Genomic DNA, 14,308 nt, shown 5'->3' with positions numbered 1-14,308 from the left:
TCACCCAGCAATTCCACTTGTATGTACATACCCAAGAGAATTGAAAACATATGTCCACAAAAATAAAACTTGTACAGAAATTGTTCATAGCATTATTCATAATAGACAAAAGAGTGGAAACAACCCAAATACACATCAATTGATTAATAAACAAACTGCGATATACTCATACAATAGAATATTTTCATCCATAGAAAGGAAGTACAGATACATGCTATAACATGGATAAACTTTGAAAACATTATGCTAAGTGAAAGAAGCCAGGCACAAAAGGTGCATGTATTGTCTGATTCTATCTATCTGAATTTTCAGAATAGACAAATCCAGAGTCAGAAAGTAGATTAGTGATTCCAGGGTTTTGGAAGTAGAGGGGAATGGGGAGTGACTGCTAATGGGTACAGGGTTTCATTTTGGAGTGATCAAGTATTCAGGGATTAGTGGTGATGGTTGTACAACTCCAAATATACTAAAAACCACACAATTGTATGCTTTTAAGGATGAACATTATTGTATGTGAAATTATATCTTAATTTTTTAAAAATGAATAGATTACAAAAAATGATTCTGTGAAGTCTTACATCAGTTGTCTAAAACCAAACTGTGCTTGCCATAGTTAGAATGTCCTTAATCTATAAACATAGAAATATATACTTTAAAATGGAGATAAGAAACAATTTAGAAGTTAATGGCAAATGATTTTCTGCTCTCTGAAATATGACAAAATGAATCCAAAGCTTCTGATTTTGAATCATATCTGTTCTCCTTGAAAGAATAACATTTGAGCCTTTTCAATCTTACAACTCCTTTAAAAAATGGCAAAGCTTTCCTTACTGAATTTTGTGATGGAATAGAATCCCGGGAACATCTGCTAATAAAGGGCAAACAGATAACTGACTCACAAAAATATAGTAATTTGTCACGGATTAGCATTTCACAAATTTATTCCTCAGATATGTTGTTTAAAATGTTCCTTAAGAGAAGGATTCCATTGTCAAATATATTTAGAAAGCACTATTTATCCTTTTATTGAAGATATAGGATGCATAGTAAAGACCTGGGGAATTCTGCTGTAGTCTGTTAAATTTTTAATCCTAAAGTTTTCTAAATATACTTGATCAAGAAACTCTATTCTAGACTCTTCTAAACATCTTATACTACTTAATTTGCACAGAATACACTCTGGGAAACATTAATTGGGCAATTAATACATTTTAGAAATAATACAGTTCTCTGATAACATGTAGACATGATCCTTAAGACAATTTTTTAATTATTGATGCCTTGCCACCAGAATTGCTACAATAAGCCCAGTGAGGATACTTGCATCTGGAACTGTAAAAGTAGAAAGCAAGAGGATCATGTGAGGAAAGGGACAGGGTAGCCTTGGGCTAGGAGGAAACATGTTGCATTTCATTAGCCCTTTTTATTCAAGATCTCATTCCCCTAAGAGTTTTCTGATACAAAGTAGAGATTTTATTAGAAACCTTGTGAAGAATATAGCTGAAGGTAGAAAACACCAATTTCTCACTCCAGGAATAATATCCAAAAAATAGAACTTTAGGAGTATATCAATAAACTAACAACCTACATTTGGAAATACTGAAGGGAATAGTGACTTAAAGTCCAATATGTCTTTTTCTCTCCCACCTTCCACCAATCCTCAAGAAGAAAAGCTCCAAAACCAGCATCCAGAGATCTTGAGCATTGCACCAGGGCAAAGATTTCCATAAGACCAGTAGGCCCCAGCCCATCTTCCAAAGCATAGAACTACCTTCAGCTGAATTTATGAGAACAGGCAATTAACATTGGTTAGTAGGAAACAATGTCCATCAGATGATCTCTATTTTGATAGATTAAGCAAATAATGGCCTGACTTTCAGAAAGATAGGAAAACTATTTTTATAAATTCTGATCTAATTGGTCCTCTGTTTGACCAGCTAAGCCAAATTTTACTCAGGACTCAACAAGGATTACCTTGTTTGGTGTTTAAAAAGAGTATTCAACATATGTCATTGGTTCTTCTCTTTTGAAATCTTTTGAATGAGATAAACTTAACCTTGTCTAACTTCTTAGTTTATCTTTTTGCTGTTGTTGTATGTTTGTTTGTTTTTTTGAAACAGAGTCTTGCTCTGTTGCCCCGGCTAGAGTGAAGTGGTGTCATCATAGCTCACTGCAACTTAAACTCCTGGGATCAAGTGATCCTCCTGCCTCAGCCTCCTGAGTAGCTGGGACTACAGGCAAGCACCACCATGCCCAATTAATTTTTTAATTTTATTTTTTCTGTAGAGATAGGGTCTCACTATGTTGCTCAGACTGGTCTTGAACTCCTGGCCTCACGCTATCCTTCTGCCTCCATCTCCCAGAGTGCTAGAATTACAGGCATGAGCCATCATGCCCAGCCTGTTTATCTTGTAAAAAAGAAGAAAAATATAATGTAAGGAAAGATCTTTTGCTTTAACAAACCATTTAATAGAACACCACCACCACCATTGAAAAAGTCCATATGCATGCCAATATTTTATCTGCATGTGTGGCAGAACAAAATACGTTCCCTCATTTTATAGTTTAGAATAGCAGTTATTATTATTATCAATGATATTACCAATCATTATATCTTTGAATGAATTTAAGTATGTTATTCTTAGAGATATTTTTTAAATACATTCAAATTATTGTTCCCCTTCTCAATGATTCTCATATTTAACAGTTCAGTTAAGAACATTGTTACTGCTCAGGGAATTTCAGGCCTCTGTGAGGTAAGGGATGCACATTACTGTGATGAAGAAGTAGGTCTTTCTTCCTAGTGTTTCATTAATCATAGCAGGTAAGCAGCTGCCACTTGTGTATGAAGCTAGCTCTGAAAATGACACATAACAATAGCATTTTAAAGTTGAATTTCCAATCGAAAAAAAAAAGTGTCATTTTGCGTTGCCTGGCATTATCTTCCTTTGGTGGTGGGGAATGGGTAATAGTGGGTTTAAAGGAAACATGTCCTCAACTTACAATGGTTCAATTTAGGATTTTTTACTTTAAGATGGTGCAAAATGAATACACATTCAGTAAAAAAAAAAAAAAAGAAAGAAAGAAAGAAAGAAAAAAGTCCTTTGAATTTTGATGTGGTACGATATTCTCTCATGATGCTGGGTAGCAGCATCCAGCTGCAGCTCCCAGTCAACCACATGATCATGAGGGTTAACAACCAATACTCTACAGTGTACTGTATTGCCAGATGATTTTGCCCAGCTGTAGGTTACTGTCAGTCTTCTGAGCACATTTAAGTAGGCTAGGCTAAGCTATGATGTTTGGTAGGTTAGGGGTATTAAATACATTTCAACTTACAATATTTTCAGCTTATGATGGCTTTGTTGGGGTGGCCCCATCATGAGCCCAGGAACATCTGTGCTTTTTGTAAGAGATGGCCACCAAAACATAAATTGGCTTTGTTTAACATATTCTCCAAGAGGTGCCACTTACTACCAGATCCACATTATCTGAGCAGCAGAAGAGCACCTACCAATATGAGTCAGGTCCACCCAGTGCAGATATCTCTCCTTAACAATACCTGAATAGGATCTAAACTCAAGACATTATAAAGTTATAACTGAACCCACATTGTGGAATAAACAATATGCTGTTCAATATAGTCAGTACTGAAATTCTGTAAGTGCCATGACCTTAGAACAACAGCAGTTTCTGCTAGTGGCTTCTTCAAAATAGCTTTTGGAGGTACAGTAATATGAATTTTATAACTTCCCTTACTTTAGAGAGGAAAAGAAACATCTTATTTGGAGGACTTTGCTCCCAAAAGCTCTTACTGCTCTGTTTCCTGTTTTGCACTATCAACAGTTGACATTAAAATGGGTTGACTATATTTATATATGTAATTGTACCACTATACAATTCTCTCATAGTCCTTACTGTCTATCTCTTTCACTAGAGTATGAGTCCTGAGGGAAAGGATTGTTTCTTATTTATTTCAATATGCCTAATGTCAAGCACCATGCCTGGCACACAGTAGATGCCCAATAAATATTTGTTGAATGAATGGATGAATTAAATATGCTTTTTATGTACAGACATTTTCAACCTCTCTCTCCAGTAAGTTAAATCAGAGCTAGCTAATATTAGTGATAATGAAGTATTAAAACCATGCCAGGCAGGATTCTTACATGTAATTCACAGATCACCAATCAAAAGACATTGCAGATTTTTTTATGGAAGAAAATATCAATATGAAACTAATATTCTATATTAGAAACTATTTGGCAGAGCTCTAGTAGGCTGAATAGTAGCCCCCAAAGATGTCTGTACCTGATCCATGAAACCTGTGAACATAAACTGTTCCTTTATATGGCAAAAGGGACTTTGTGATTAAGATCATAGACCTTCAGATGAGTATCCTGGATTATCCAGGTGAGACTAATTTAATCACATGAGTCCTTAACAGCAGAGAACTTTTCCCAGTTGTGTTTATATAGAGAGTGATATGATGATGGAAGCTGGATCAGAGAGATGTGATATTGCTGGCTTTGAAAATGGAGAGAGGGAGCCATGAGCCAAGAAATGTAGACAGCCTCTAGATGCCTTCTAGAGCCTTCAGAAGGAGCACCACCATGCTAACACCTTGAGTTAGCCCAGTGAGACCTATGTTGGATTTCTAACCTATAGAACTGTGAAATAATAAAGGTGTGTTGTTTTAAGCCATTAAGTTCGTATTAATTTTTTACAGCATTGGTAGGAAACTAATACAAGAGCAAAATCAATTGTCATATTAAAAAGTTTCTGGCATACTCACATTGCCAATAATTTTCCATTATTGAATACTTGTTAACTAACTGTTAGACAAAAATGATCATTAATCCTTCATAGGCGAAACTAGAATATGCCTTAATGGCAGCATTGTTCAATACAATATTTTACAAGCATCTGTTTATCTTCAACAACATCCATTCATAGAGTACTGTGACTCTGACTGCTATACTCTATTATTCAGCAGGCTGGAAGTAGAAGCCCTTCAACTGATCTTGTTAACACTGGCATTTGAAAACCCCTCTGTAAGTTCCTCTAGAACAGGGGCTATAACAAGAATTGGTAAGAGGTGAGTCCATATTTTTACGTGTAAATAAATATTTTATTATTTTATTTTTCAGTTTTATTGAGGTGTAAAAGACAAAAATTGTATATACTCAAGGTGTAGAGTACGATGTTTTGATGTACACATATAGTAAAATGATTACTATCAAGCTAGTTAACATGTCCATTACCTTACATAGTTACCTATTTTTGGTGAGAATACTTAAGATATATTCTCTTAGCAAATTTTAAGCATATAATACATTATTATTAACTAGACTCACTATATTATACAATAGGTCTCCAGAACTTATTCATCATATAACCTTAAGTTTGTACCATTTGACCTTCATTTTTCCATTTCCCTCACCACTTGACCCCTAGTAACTGCCTTTCCACTCTCTATTTCTATGAGTTTCACTTTTTTAGATTTCACATATAGGTGAGATCATGCAGTATTTGTCTAGACATATACACAGGTATATTTAAAGTAAAGGGATAGAAAAAGGTATAACACAAAAACAATATCCAAAAGGTGGTTGATGTGGCTATATTAATAATGGGTAAGGTAGACTTTAAAGCAAAACAATACTACTTATAAAGAGGAAACTTCATAATGTTAAAAGGATTGATTTAACAGGAAAATATAACACCCGTAAATATATGTGTACTAATAATATAGCTTCAGACCTTGGAAAGATGGCGGAGTGGTGGTGACGGCCTGAATCTGCGCTCCCGGGAAGCAAGGCATCGATCCGGACCTGCCACAACGCTAGAAGACCGCTCCCACACAGGAACAGCGGTGTGAATCCACGGAGTATCAGCGTGGGACAAACAGAGCGAGTGAGGTCTGAGGTGAACGAAAATTGGGAACGCGGGACAGACACTAGCCAGCAGAGCGCGGGTCGGATACACCCGCCCCCAGCCGGGGCGGGTGCAGCCTCTCGGGAAAGCGGCTTGTCCTCCTCATTGACCGCCGCTCCCAATTGAACAGAGCCCTGACCCAGGCCAGCGCAGAATCACTGAGGGATACGTGGCGCATTGCAGACAGGAGGCTTTTTTGAGAAATTACCTTAGAACCTGGGGGATCTCAGCTGAGACAGCGCTTGGCGAGGAGGGACGGATCTGCCCCAGGGCAGAAAAACACAAAAGACTCCCGGACAGCAAATAGCGTTGTACCCCGTGCTGCCTTTTTCGGCAGTTCTCCAGCCGGTCACCCCCGGTGCGTGTCCTTGCTGGCCAGCCCCTGGGCAGTGGCGGTCTCTGCCTGCCGGGGAGCCGGTCCCCTCCAGCCCCGGAGCTTGGCAGGCGCCATCTTGAAAGCGAGAGCGAAACGGCTCGGGAGCCAAAAAGTGCCCAGCGGCTCTTTCTGCCGGTGCTGCCTTTTTCGGCAGTTCTCCAGCCGGTCACCCCCGGTGCATGTCCTTGCTGGCCAGCCCCTGGGCAGTGGCGGTCTCTGCCTGCCGGGGAGCCGGTCCCCTCCAGCCCCGGAGCTCGGCAGGCGCCATCTTGAAAGCGAAGGCAAAACCGCTCGGGAGCCAAAAAGTGCCCAGCGGCTCTTTCTGCCCGTGCTGCCTTTTCCGGTGGTTCTCCAGCCGGTGACCCCCCGGTGCGCGTCCTTGCTCGCCAGCCCCTGGGCAGTGGCGGTCTCCGCCTGCCGGGGAGCCGGCCCCCTCCAGCCCCGGAGCTCGGCAGGCGCCATCTTGAAAGCGAAGGCAAAACCGCTCGGGAGCCAAAAAGTGCCCAGCGGCTCTTTCTGCCCGTGCTGCCTTTTTCGGCGGTTCTCCAGCCGGTGACCCCCTGGTGCGCGTCCTTGCTCGCCAGCCCCCGGGCAGTGGTGGTCTCTGCCTGCCGAGGAGCCAGTCTCCTCCAGCCCCGGAGCTCTGCAGGCGCCATCTTGAAAGCGAGGGCGAAACCGCTCAGGATCCATAAAGTGCCGAGCGGCTCTCTCTGCCCGGCGCCCTCCACTGGTCTCTGAACCAACGCCAGGAGTACGGGATATGCCGGGGCCGCGCTCGGGGTGAAGGGGCAGAGCTGCGCTAAGGCAAAAAAAAAAAAAAAAACAACACGAACAAGAAGAATAGGCTCGCCGAACTGTATATTTTATTCTTGGTAAATTTCTTCTGGGTTTTGTTTGTTTGTGTTTGTGTTTGTTTTTGTTTTTGGGGGGTTTTTTCTTTTTTTTTCTTTCCTTTTCTTTTCTTTTTTTTTTTTTTTTCCGGCGGCGGACAGCCTCGGCGGGCACCTTTGCCCTCTGGGCCTCTGGCTGCCGCGCCTTTTTGAGCGCGGAGGTTGGATCCCCACCACCCTCGGAGCTGTGCGGGCGCGCAGACGCCATCTTGAAATCCACTGCGAAACCGCCCGGGACCCAGCCGGGCGGGCGTGAAGGGGCGGAGCTGTGCTAAGGCGTAAAAACAAAAACATCTAATGGCCGCTCCGGACCCAGCCGAGCGGAAGTGAAGGGGCGGAGCTGTGCTAAGGCGTAAAACAAACAAACAAACAAAAAAAAACATTGAGTCGCTGAATTATATACTTCAGATTTGTGTATCTTTCTGCCTTGCGGTGTGGTGAAGTGCTATGTAGTTTGTTTTTGTTCATTTTTGTTGGCGTTTTTGGTGTTTTTTGGTTTGGCTTTTTGCGTTTTTCTTTCTTTTTTTTTTTTTTTTTCTTTTTCTTTCTTTCTTTTTCTTCTTTTTTTTCTTTTCTCTTTCGTTTTCTCCTCTTTCTTTGCTTTCTTTCCTTTTCTTTTTTTTTTTTTTTTTTTTTTTTTCTTTTCTCTTCTCTTTCTCCTCTCTTCTCGCCTTCAAACTGGGGACCCACGGTGAGCTTCGGAACGGGCCAGGTCCCTGGCTCTGGTACATACCGGATCCTGAGTAGTCACCCCCAGGGCCGGAGATCTGCGGGCACGCAATTGCCACTATAGAACCCACAGCCAAGTCACTGCGGAGCAATAGGGTACCAAGAGGCTCCCTGGACGGCCCTCTCCCCTGGTCCACGGACCTTATATAGGATCCCTGCCCAAGTGTAAACACTGAATACTTCTCCAGAAGCGAGAGTGTGGAACCTGATCCCTGGGGACATTGGGCCAAGACAGACTTTTGCCCGTGGGAGCTATAGCAACTCCCCCTCTTGCCAAAAGAAGCAACATACCTAGACTGTTTCACAGCCTAAGAATAGAGCACAAAGAGTCCTGTTAACCAGACTAAACCTATAAGTAAAGATCCAACGACAAATCTAGATGGGAAGGGCCCAGCGAAAAAACACGGAGAGCAAAAAGAATCAAATGGAAAGCTCATCCCCAAAGAGAAATACCAGCTCCCAACCATTTGACACAAACCAGACTCAAAACACCAACATGTCACAGGAAGAATTCCAATTATGGATTATAAACAAGCTGAATAATATACAAGAATCAATGGATAAACAACACAAGGAAAACACAAAAAAAATACAGGATTTGGAGGAAAAATTCACTAAAGAAATTGAAATATTGAAGAAAAACCAAACTGAACTCCTAGAAGTGAAGAATTCACTCAGAGAGCTACAAAACACTGTGGAAAGTCTCAAGAGCAGGGTAGATCAAACAGAGGAAAGAATCTCAGAAATTGAAGATAACTCCTTCCAACTAAATAAGTCAGTCACAGAGATAGATCGAAAAAGTAAGAGAAATGATCTGAGTCTTCAAGAAATGTGGGATTATGTGAAGAAACCTAACTTGAGAGTTATTGGCATTCCTGAGGGTGAAGAAGATAACAAGCAAGGGTTGGACAAGCTATTTGAAGACATAATCGAGGAAAATTTTCCAGGCCTTGCCAATATTCTAGACATACAGATTCAAGAAGCTCAAAGGACCCCTGGGAGATTCATAGCAAATAGGAAAACACCACGCCACGTAGTCATCAGGCTGACCAAAATATCCACTAAAGAGTCACTTCTCCGAGCTGTAAGGAGAAAGAAACAAGTAACTTACAAAGGAAAACCCATCAGAATTACGCCAGATTTCTCAGCTGAAACCTTACAAGCAAGAAGAGGTTGGGGCCCCATTTTCACGCTTCTGAAACAGAATAATGCCCAGCCTAGAATCTTGTACCCAGCTAAGCTAAGTTTTCTATACGAAGGAGAAATCAAGACATTCTCAGATAAACAAAGGTTGAGGGAATTCACCAAGACAAGACCAGCCCTACAAGAAGTACTCAAAAGAGAATTATACACGGATCAGCACAAGAAAGATCCACGAATGTAAAACTACTCAAGAGCTAAAGATCAAATTCCAGATACCACACTGGCCCAGGAGAGAAAACATCACAATGAAGTTCTACCCAACAAGCTGAACAAAAAACTGTCTCACTTATCAGTTTTCTCAATAAATGTGAATGGCTTGAACTCCCCGCTCAAGAGACATAGACTGGCCCAATGGATAAAAAAATACAATCCAAGTATCTGCTGTCTTCAAGAAACTCACCTAACCTGCAAAGATGCATTTAGACTGAAAATAAAAGGATGGAAATCGATATTTCAAGCAAATGGTAACCAAAAGAAAGCTGGTGTGGCAATCTTAATTTCCAATAACTTAGCCTTCAAACCAACAAAAATAATAAAAGACAAAGATGGCTACTACATACTGATTAAAGGCACAATTCATCAAGAAGCCATGACTATACTCAATATATATGCACCCAACCTAGGTGCACCTAGATTCATAAAGCAAACCCTACTAGATCTCAACCAAATGATAGATAACAATACTGTAATAGCTGGAGACTTTAACACCCCACTGACAGTACAGGACAGATCCTCTAAACAGAAAATAAACAAAGACATAATGGACCTCAATAGAATGCTAGAACAAATGGGCATGGCTGACATCTATAGGACATTCTACCCAAAGTCCACAGAATATACATTCTTCTCATCAGCTCACGGGACATTCTCTAAGATTGACCATGTCCTAGGACATAAATCATGTCTTCAAAAATTCAAAAAAATAGAAATTATACCATGCATCTTCTCAGATCACAGCGGAATAAAAGTAACAATGATCACAAACAGAAACCCTCACCCTTACTCAAAGTCATGGAAGCTAAATAACCTTCTCCTGAATAATTATTCTATAAAAGAAGAAATCAAGATGGAAATAAAAAATTTCTTTGAATTAAATGACAATGGAGATACAACTTCTCAAAATCTATGGGATGCAGCTAAAGCAGTCCTGAGAGGAAAATTCATATCCATAAATGCCTATATCAAAAAGACAGAAAACATGCAAATAGACAACCTAACGAATAGACTCAAAGAGCTGGAGAAAGAAGAACAGAACGATCCCAAACCCAGCAGAAGGCGAGAAATTACTAAGATCAAATCAGAACTAAATGAAAAGGACAACAAAGAAACTATAAGGGAAATTAATAAAACAAAAAGTTGGTTCTTTGAAAAGATAAACAAAATAGACACACCTCTGGCTAGACTAACCAAGAGCACAAAAGTAAAATCTCTATTAACCTCCATTAGGAACATGAAAGGAGAAATCACAACCGATGCTACAGAGATACAAGATATCACCTATGAATTCTACAAAAATCTTTATGCACACAAACTGGAGAATGTGGAGGAAATGGACAGATTTTTAGAAACACATAGTCTTCCCAGGCTCAACCAGGAAGAAATAGAGTACCTGAACAGACCAATATCAAGAACTGAAATCGAAACAGCAATAAAAAACCTTCCCAAAAAGAAAAGCCCTGGTCCAGATGGGTTCACACCTGAATTTTACCATACATACAAAGAAGAACTGGTGCCCATCCTACATAAACTATTCTCCAATATTGAGAAGGATGGAGTTCTCCCTAACACGTTCTACCAAGCCAATATAACATTAATACCAAAACCTGGAAAGGACACAACAAAAATAGAGAACTACAGACCAATTTCCCTCATGAATATAGATGCAAAAATTTTCAATAAAATACTAGCAAATCGAATCCAAGTACTTATCAAAAAAATAATCCACCACGACCAAGTGGGCTTCATCCCCGAGATGCAGGGGTGGTTCAACATACGTAAATCTATAAATGTAATTCACCACATAAATAGAAGCAAAAACAAAAACCATATGATACTCTCATTAGATGCAGAAAAAGCATTTGACAAAATTCAACACCCTTTTATGATAAAAACGCTTAACAAAATAGGCATTGATGGAACCTACCTAAAAATGATACAAGCCATATATGACAAACCCACAGCCAACATCATACTGAATGGGGAAAAACTGAAAGCACTCCCACTTAGAACTGGAACCAGACAGGGCTGCCCATTGTCTCCATTACTTTTCAACATAGTATTGGAAGTCCTTGCGAGAGCTATCAGGCAAGAGAGCAGAATCAAGGGAGTCCAAATAGGGAAGGAAGAGATCAAACTCTCACTTTTTGCTGATGATATGATGTTATATCTGGAAAACCCCCAGGATTCAACCAAGAGACTCCTGGAATTGATTAACGAATACAGCAAAGTCTCAGGCTACAAAATTAATATACACAAATCAGAGGCATTTATATATGCCAATAACAGTCAATCGGAAAACCAAATTAAAGACTCAATACCCTTCAAAATAGCAACAAAGAAAATAAAATATCTAGGTATATATCTAACTAAAGAGGTAAAGGACCTCTATAAGGAAAACTATGAAACACTGAGAAAAGAAATAGCAGAACTTGCAAATAGATGGAAAAATATACCATGCTCGTGGATCGGAAGAATCAACATTGTTAAAATGTCTATACTACCCAAAGTGATCTACAGATTCAATGCAATCCCTATTAAATTACCAACATCATTCTTTACAGACATAGAGAAAATAATTATACACTTTGTATGGAACCAAAGAAGACCCCGTGTAGCAAAAGCAATTTTAAGCAACAAAAACAAAATGGGAGGTATTAATCTGCCAGACCTCAAACTATACTACAAGGCCGTGGTTCTTAAAACAGCCTGGTATTGGCACAAGTGCAGGGACACAGACCAGTGGAACACAACAGAAAATCCAAATATAGAACCATCCTCATATAGTCACCTAATTTTCGACAAAGCGGGAAAGAATATACTCTGGGGACAAGAATCCCTATTCAACAAATGGTGCTGGGAGAATTGGTTAGCCACTTGTAGAAGACTGAAACAGGACCCACAGCTTTCACCTCTCACAAAAATCAAATCACGGTGGATAACAGACTTAAACCTTAGGCGTGATACAATCAGAATTCTAGAAGAAAATGTAGGAAAGACTCTTACAGACATTGGCCTAGGCAAAGAATTTATGAAGAAGACCCCCAAGGCAATCACAGCAGCAACAAAAATAAATGAATGGGACATGATTAAATTAAAAAGCTTCTGCACAGCCAAAGAAACAGTCCAGAGAATAAACAGACCACCTACAGAATGGGAAAAAATTTTTGCATACTACACATCAGATAAAGGACTGATAACAAGAATCTATTTAGAACTCAGGAAAATCAGCAAGAAAAAATCAAGCAACCCTATCAAAAAGTGGGCAAAGGACATGAATAGAAATTTTTCAAAAGAAGATATAAAAATGGCTAACAAACATATGAAAAAGTGTTCAACATCTCTAATCATCAGGGAAATGCAAATCAAAACCACAATGAGATATCACTTAACCCCAGTGAGAATGGCCTTTATCAAAACAACCCAAAACAACACATGTTGGCGTGGGTGTGGAGAGACAGGAACACTAATACACTGCTGGTGGGACTGCAAACTAGTGCAACCTCTGTGGAAAGCATTATGGAGGTATCTTAAACAGATTCAAGTAGACCTGCCATTTGACCCAGCAATCCCATTACTGGGCATATACCCAAAGGAAAAAAGGTCATTCTGTAACAAAGGCACGTGTACCCAAATGTTTATAGCAGCACAATTCACAATAGCAAAGATGTGGAAACAACCCAAATGCCCATCAATACATGATTGGATTAGTAAACTGTGGTATATGTATACCATGGAATACTACTCAGCTATAAGGAATGATGAAGATACAACATCTCTATGGTTCTCCTGGAGAGAGTTGGAACCCATTATATTAAGTGAAGTATCCCAAGAATGGAAAAACAAGCATCACATGTACTCACCAGAAAATTGGTTTCCTTGATCATCACTTAAATACAAACCTGGGAACGACACCAATTGCACATCAGACTGAGGTGGGGGGTGGGGGAGGGGATGGGGGTATGCCTACACAATGAGTGCATTGCGCACCGTTTGGGGAGTGGTAACACTTGAAGGTGCTGACTCGGGAAAGGGGGCGTGGGGAAAAAAATATGAAACTATTGTTTTTAACTTGCACTGTTCACTTAATAATTTATCATGAATATTTCCCATATTATTTCATATCATTGTGCAAGAAATAATGTATACATTATGAGGACATACTGTATCTAACAAGATATACTGTTAGACTCTTTGATTCTGTAAAATAAAAAAAAAAAAAAGAAAAAAAAAAAAACTAATAATATATCTTCAAACTATATCAAAGTTGATAGAACTAAAATAAAATATACACTAATTCACAATTATAGTTGGAGATTTTTTTAAGATGATACATTATAACTGTACATATGAAGTGAGTTCATTTTTAAAAGTGTTTTATGGTAGACAAATTTGGGGGCTAAACAAGCGCTATTGGTCAGATATTTTTTCCATTTTGTAGAGGAATCTCTCTGAGCTGAAAGTAAATGGGCCCTCTCCTTTTATCCTGGGGAACTAGATTGGCTATGTCACCCTCTAAGATCATCACCAACAATTTCTTAAGTGAAACTACTGATACGAAAGCACTTTGAAACTATAAATTGGTATATAAATATAAGGGATTACTATTACTGCCAACCCCCTTCAATTTATTCACTTTCTTCTTCAAGGCTCTAGCCACATCTAGCATCCTGTCCTCATTAATAAGAACAATATCAACTTATATTTCCAAAGCTATTTTAAGCTTCCAGTGTTCCCTTACCTATATCATCTCATTCTATTCTCACAGGAAACATCTGATGTTGAAGGCTCAGGTTTTTTTTTTTTTTTTCCCACCCCCCCCTTTCCCGAGTCAGCACCTTCAAGTGTTACCACTCCCCAAACGGTGCGCAATGCACTCATTGTGTAGGCATACCCCCATCCCCTCCCCCACCCCCCACCTCAGTCTGATGTCCAATTGGTGTCGTTCCCAGATTTG

Source organism: Eulemur rufifrons, chromosome 30 (assembly GCF_041146395.1).
Source record: "Eulemur rufifrons isolate Redbay chromosome 30, OSU_ERuf_1, whole genome shotgun sequence".
NCBI lineage: Eukaryota > Metazoa > Chordata > Mammalia > Primates > Lemuridae > Eulemur > Eulemur rufifrons.
The sequence above is the reverse complement of the archived record's forward strand: the minus strand, read 5'-3'. Positions refer to the sequence as shown.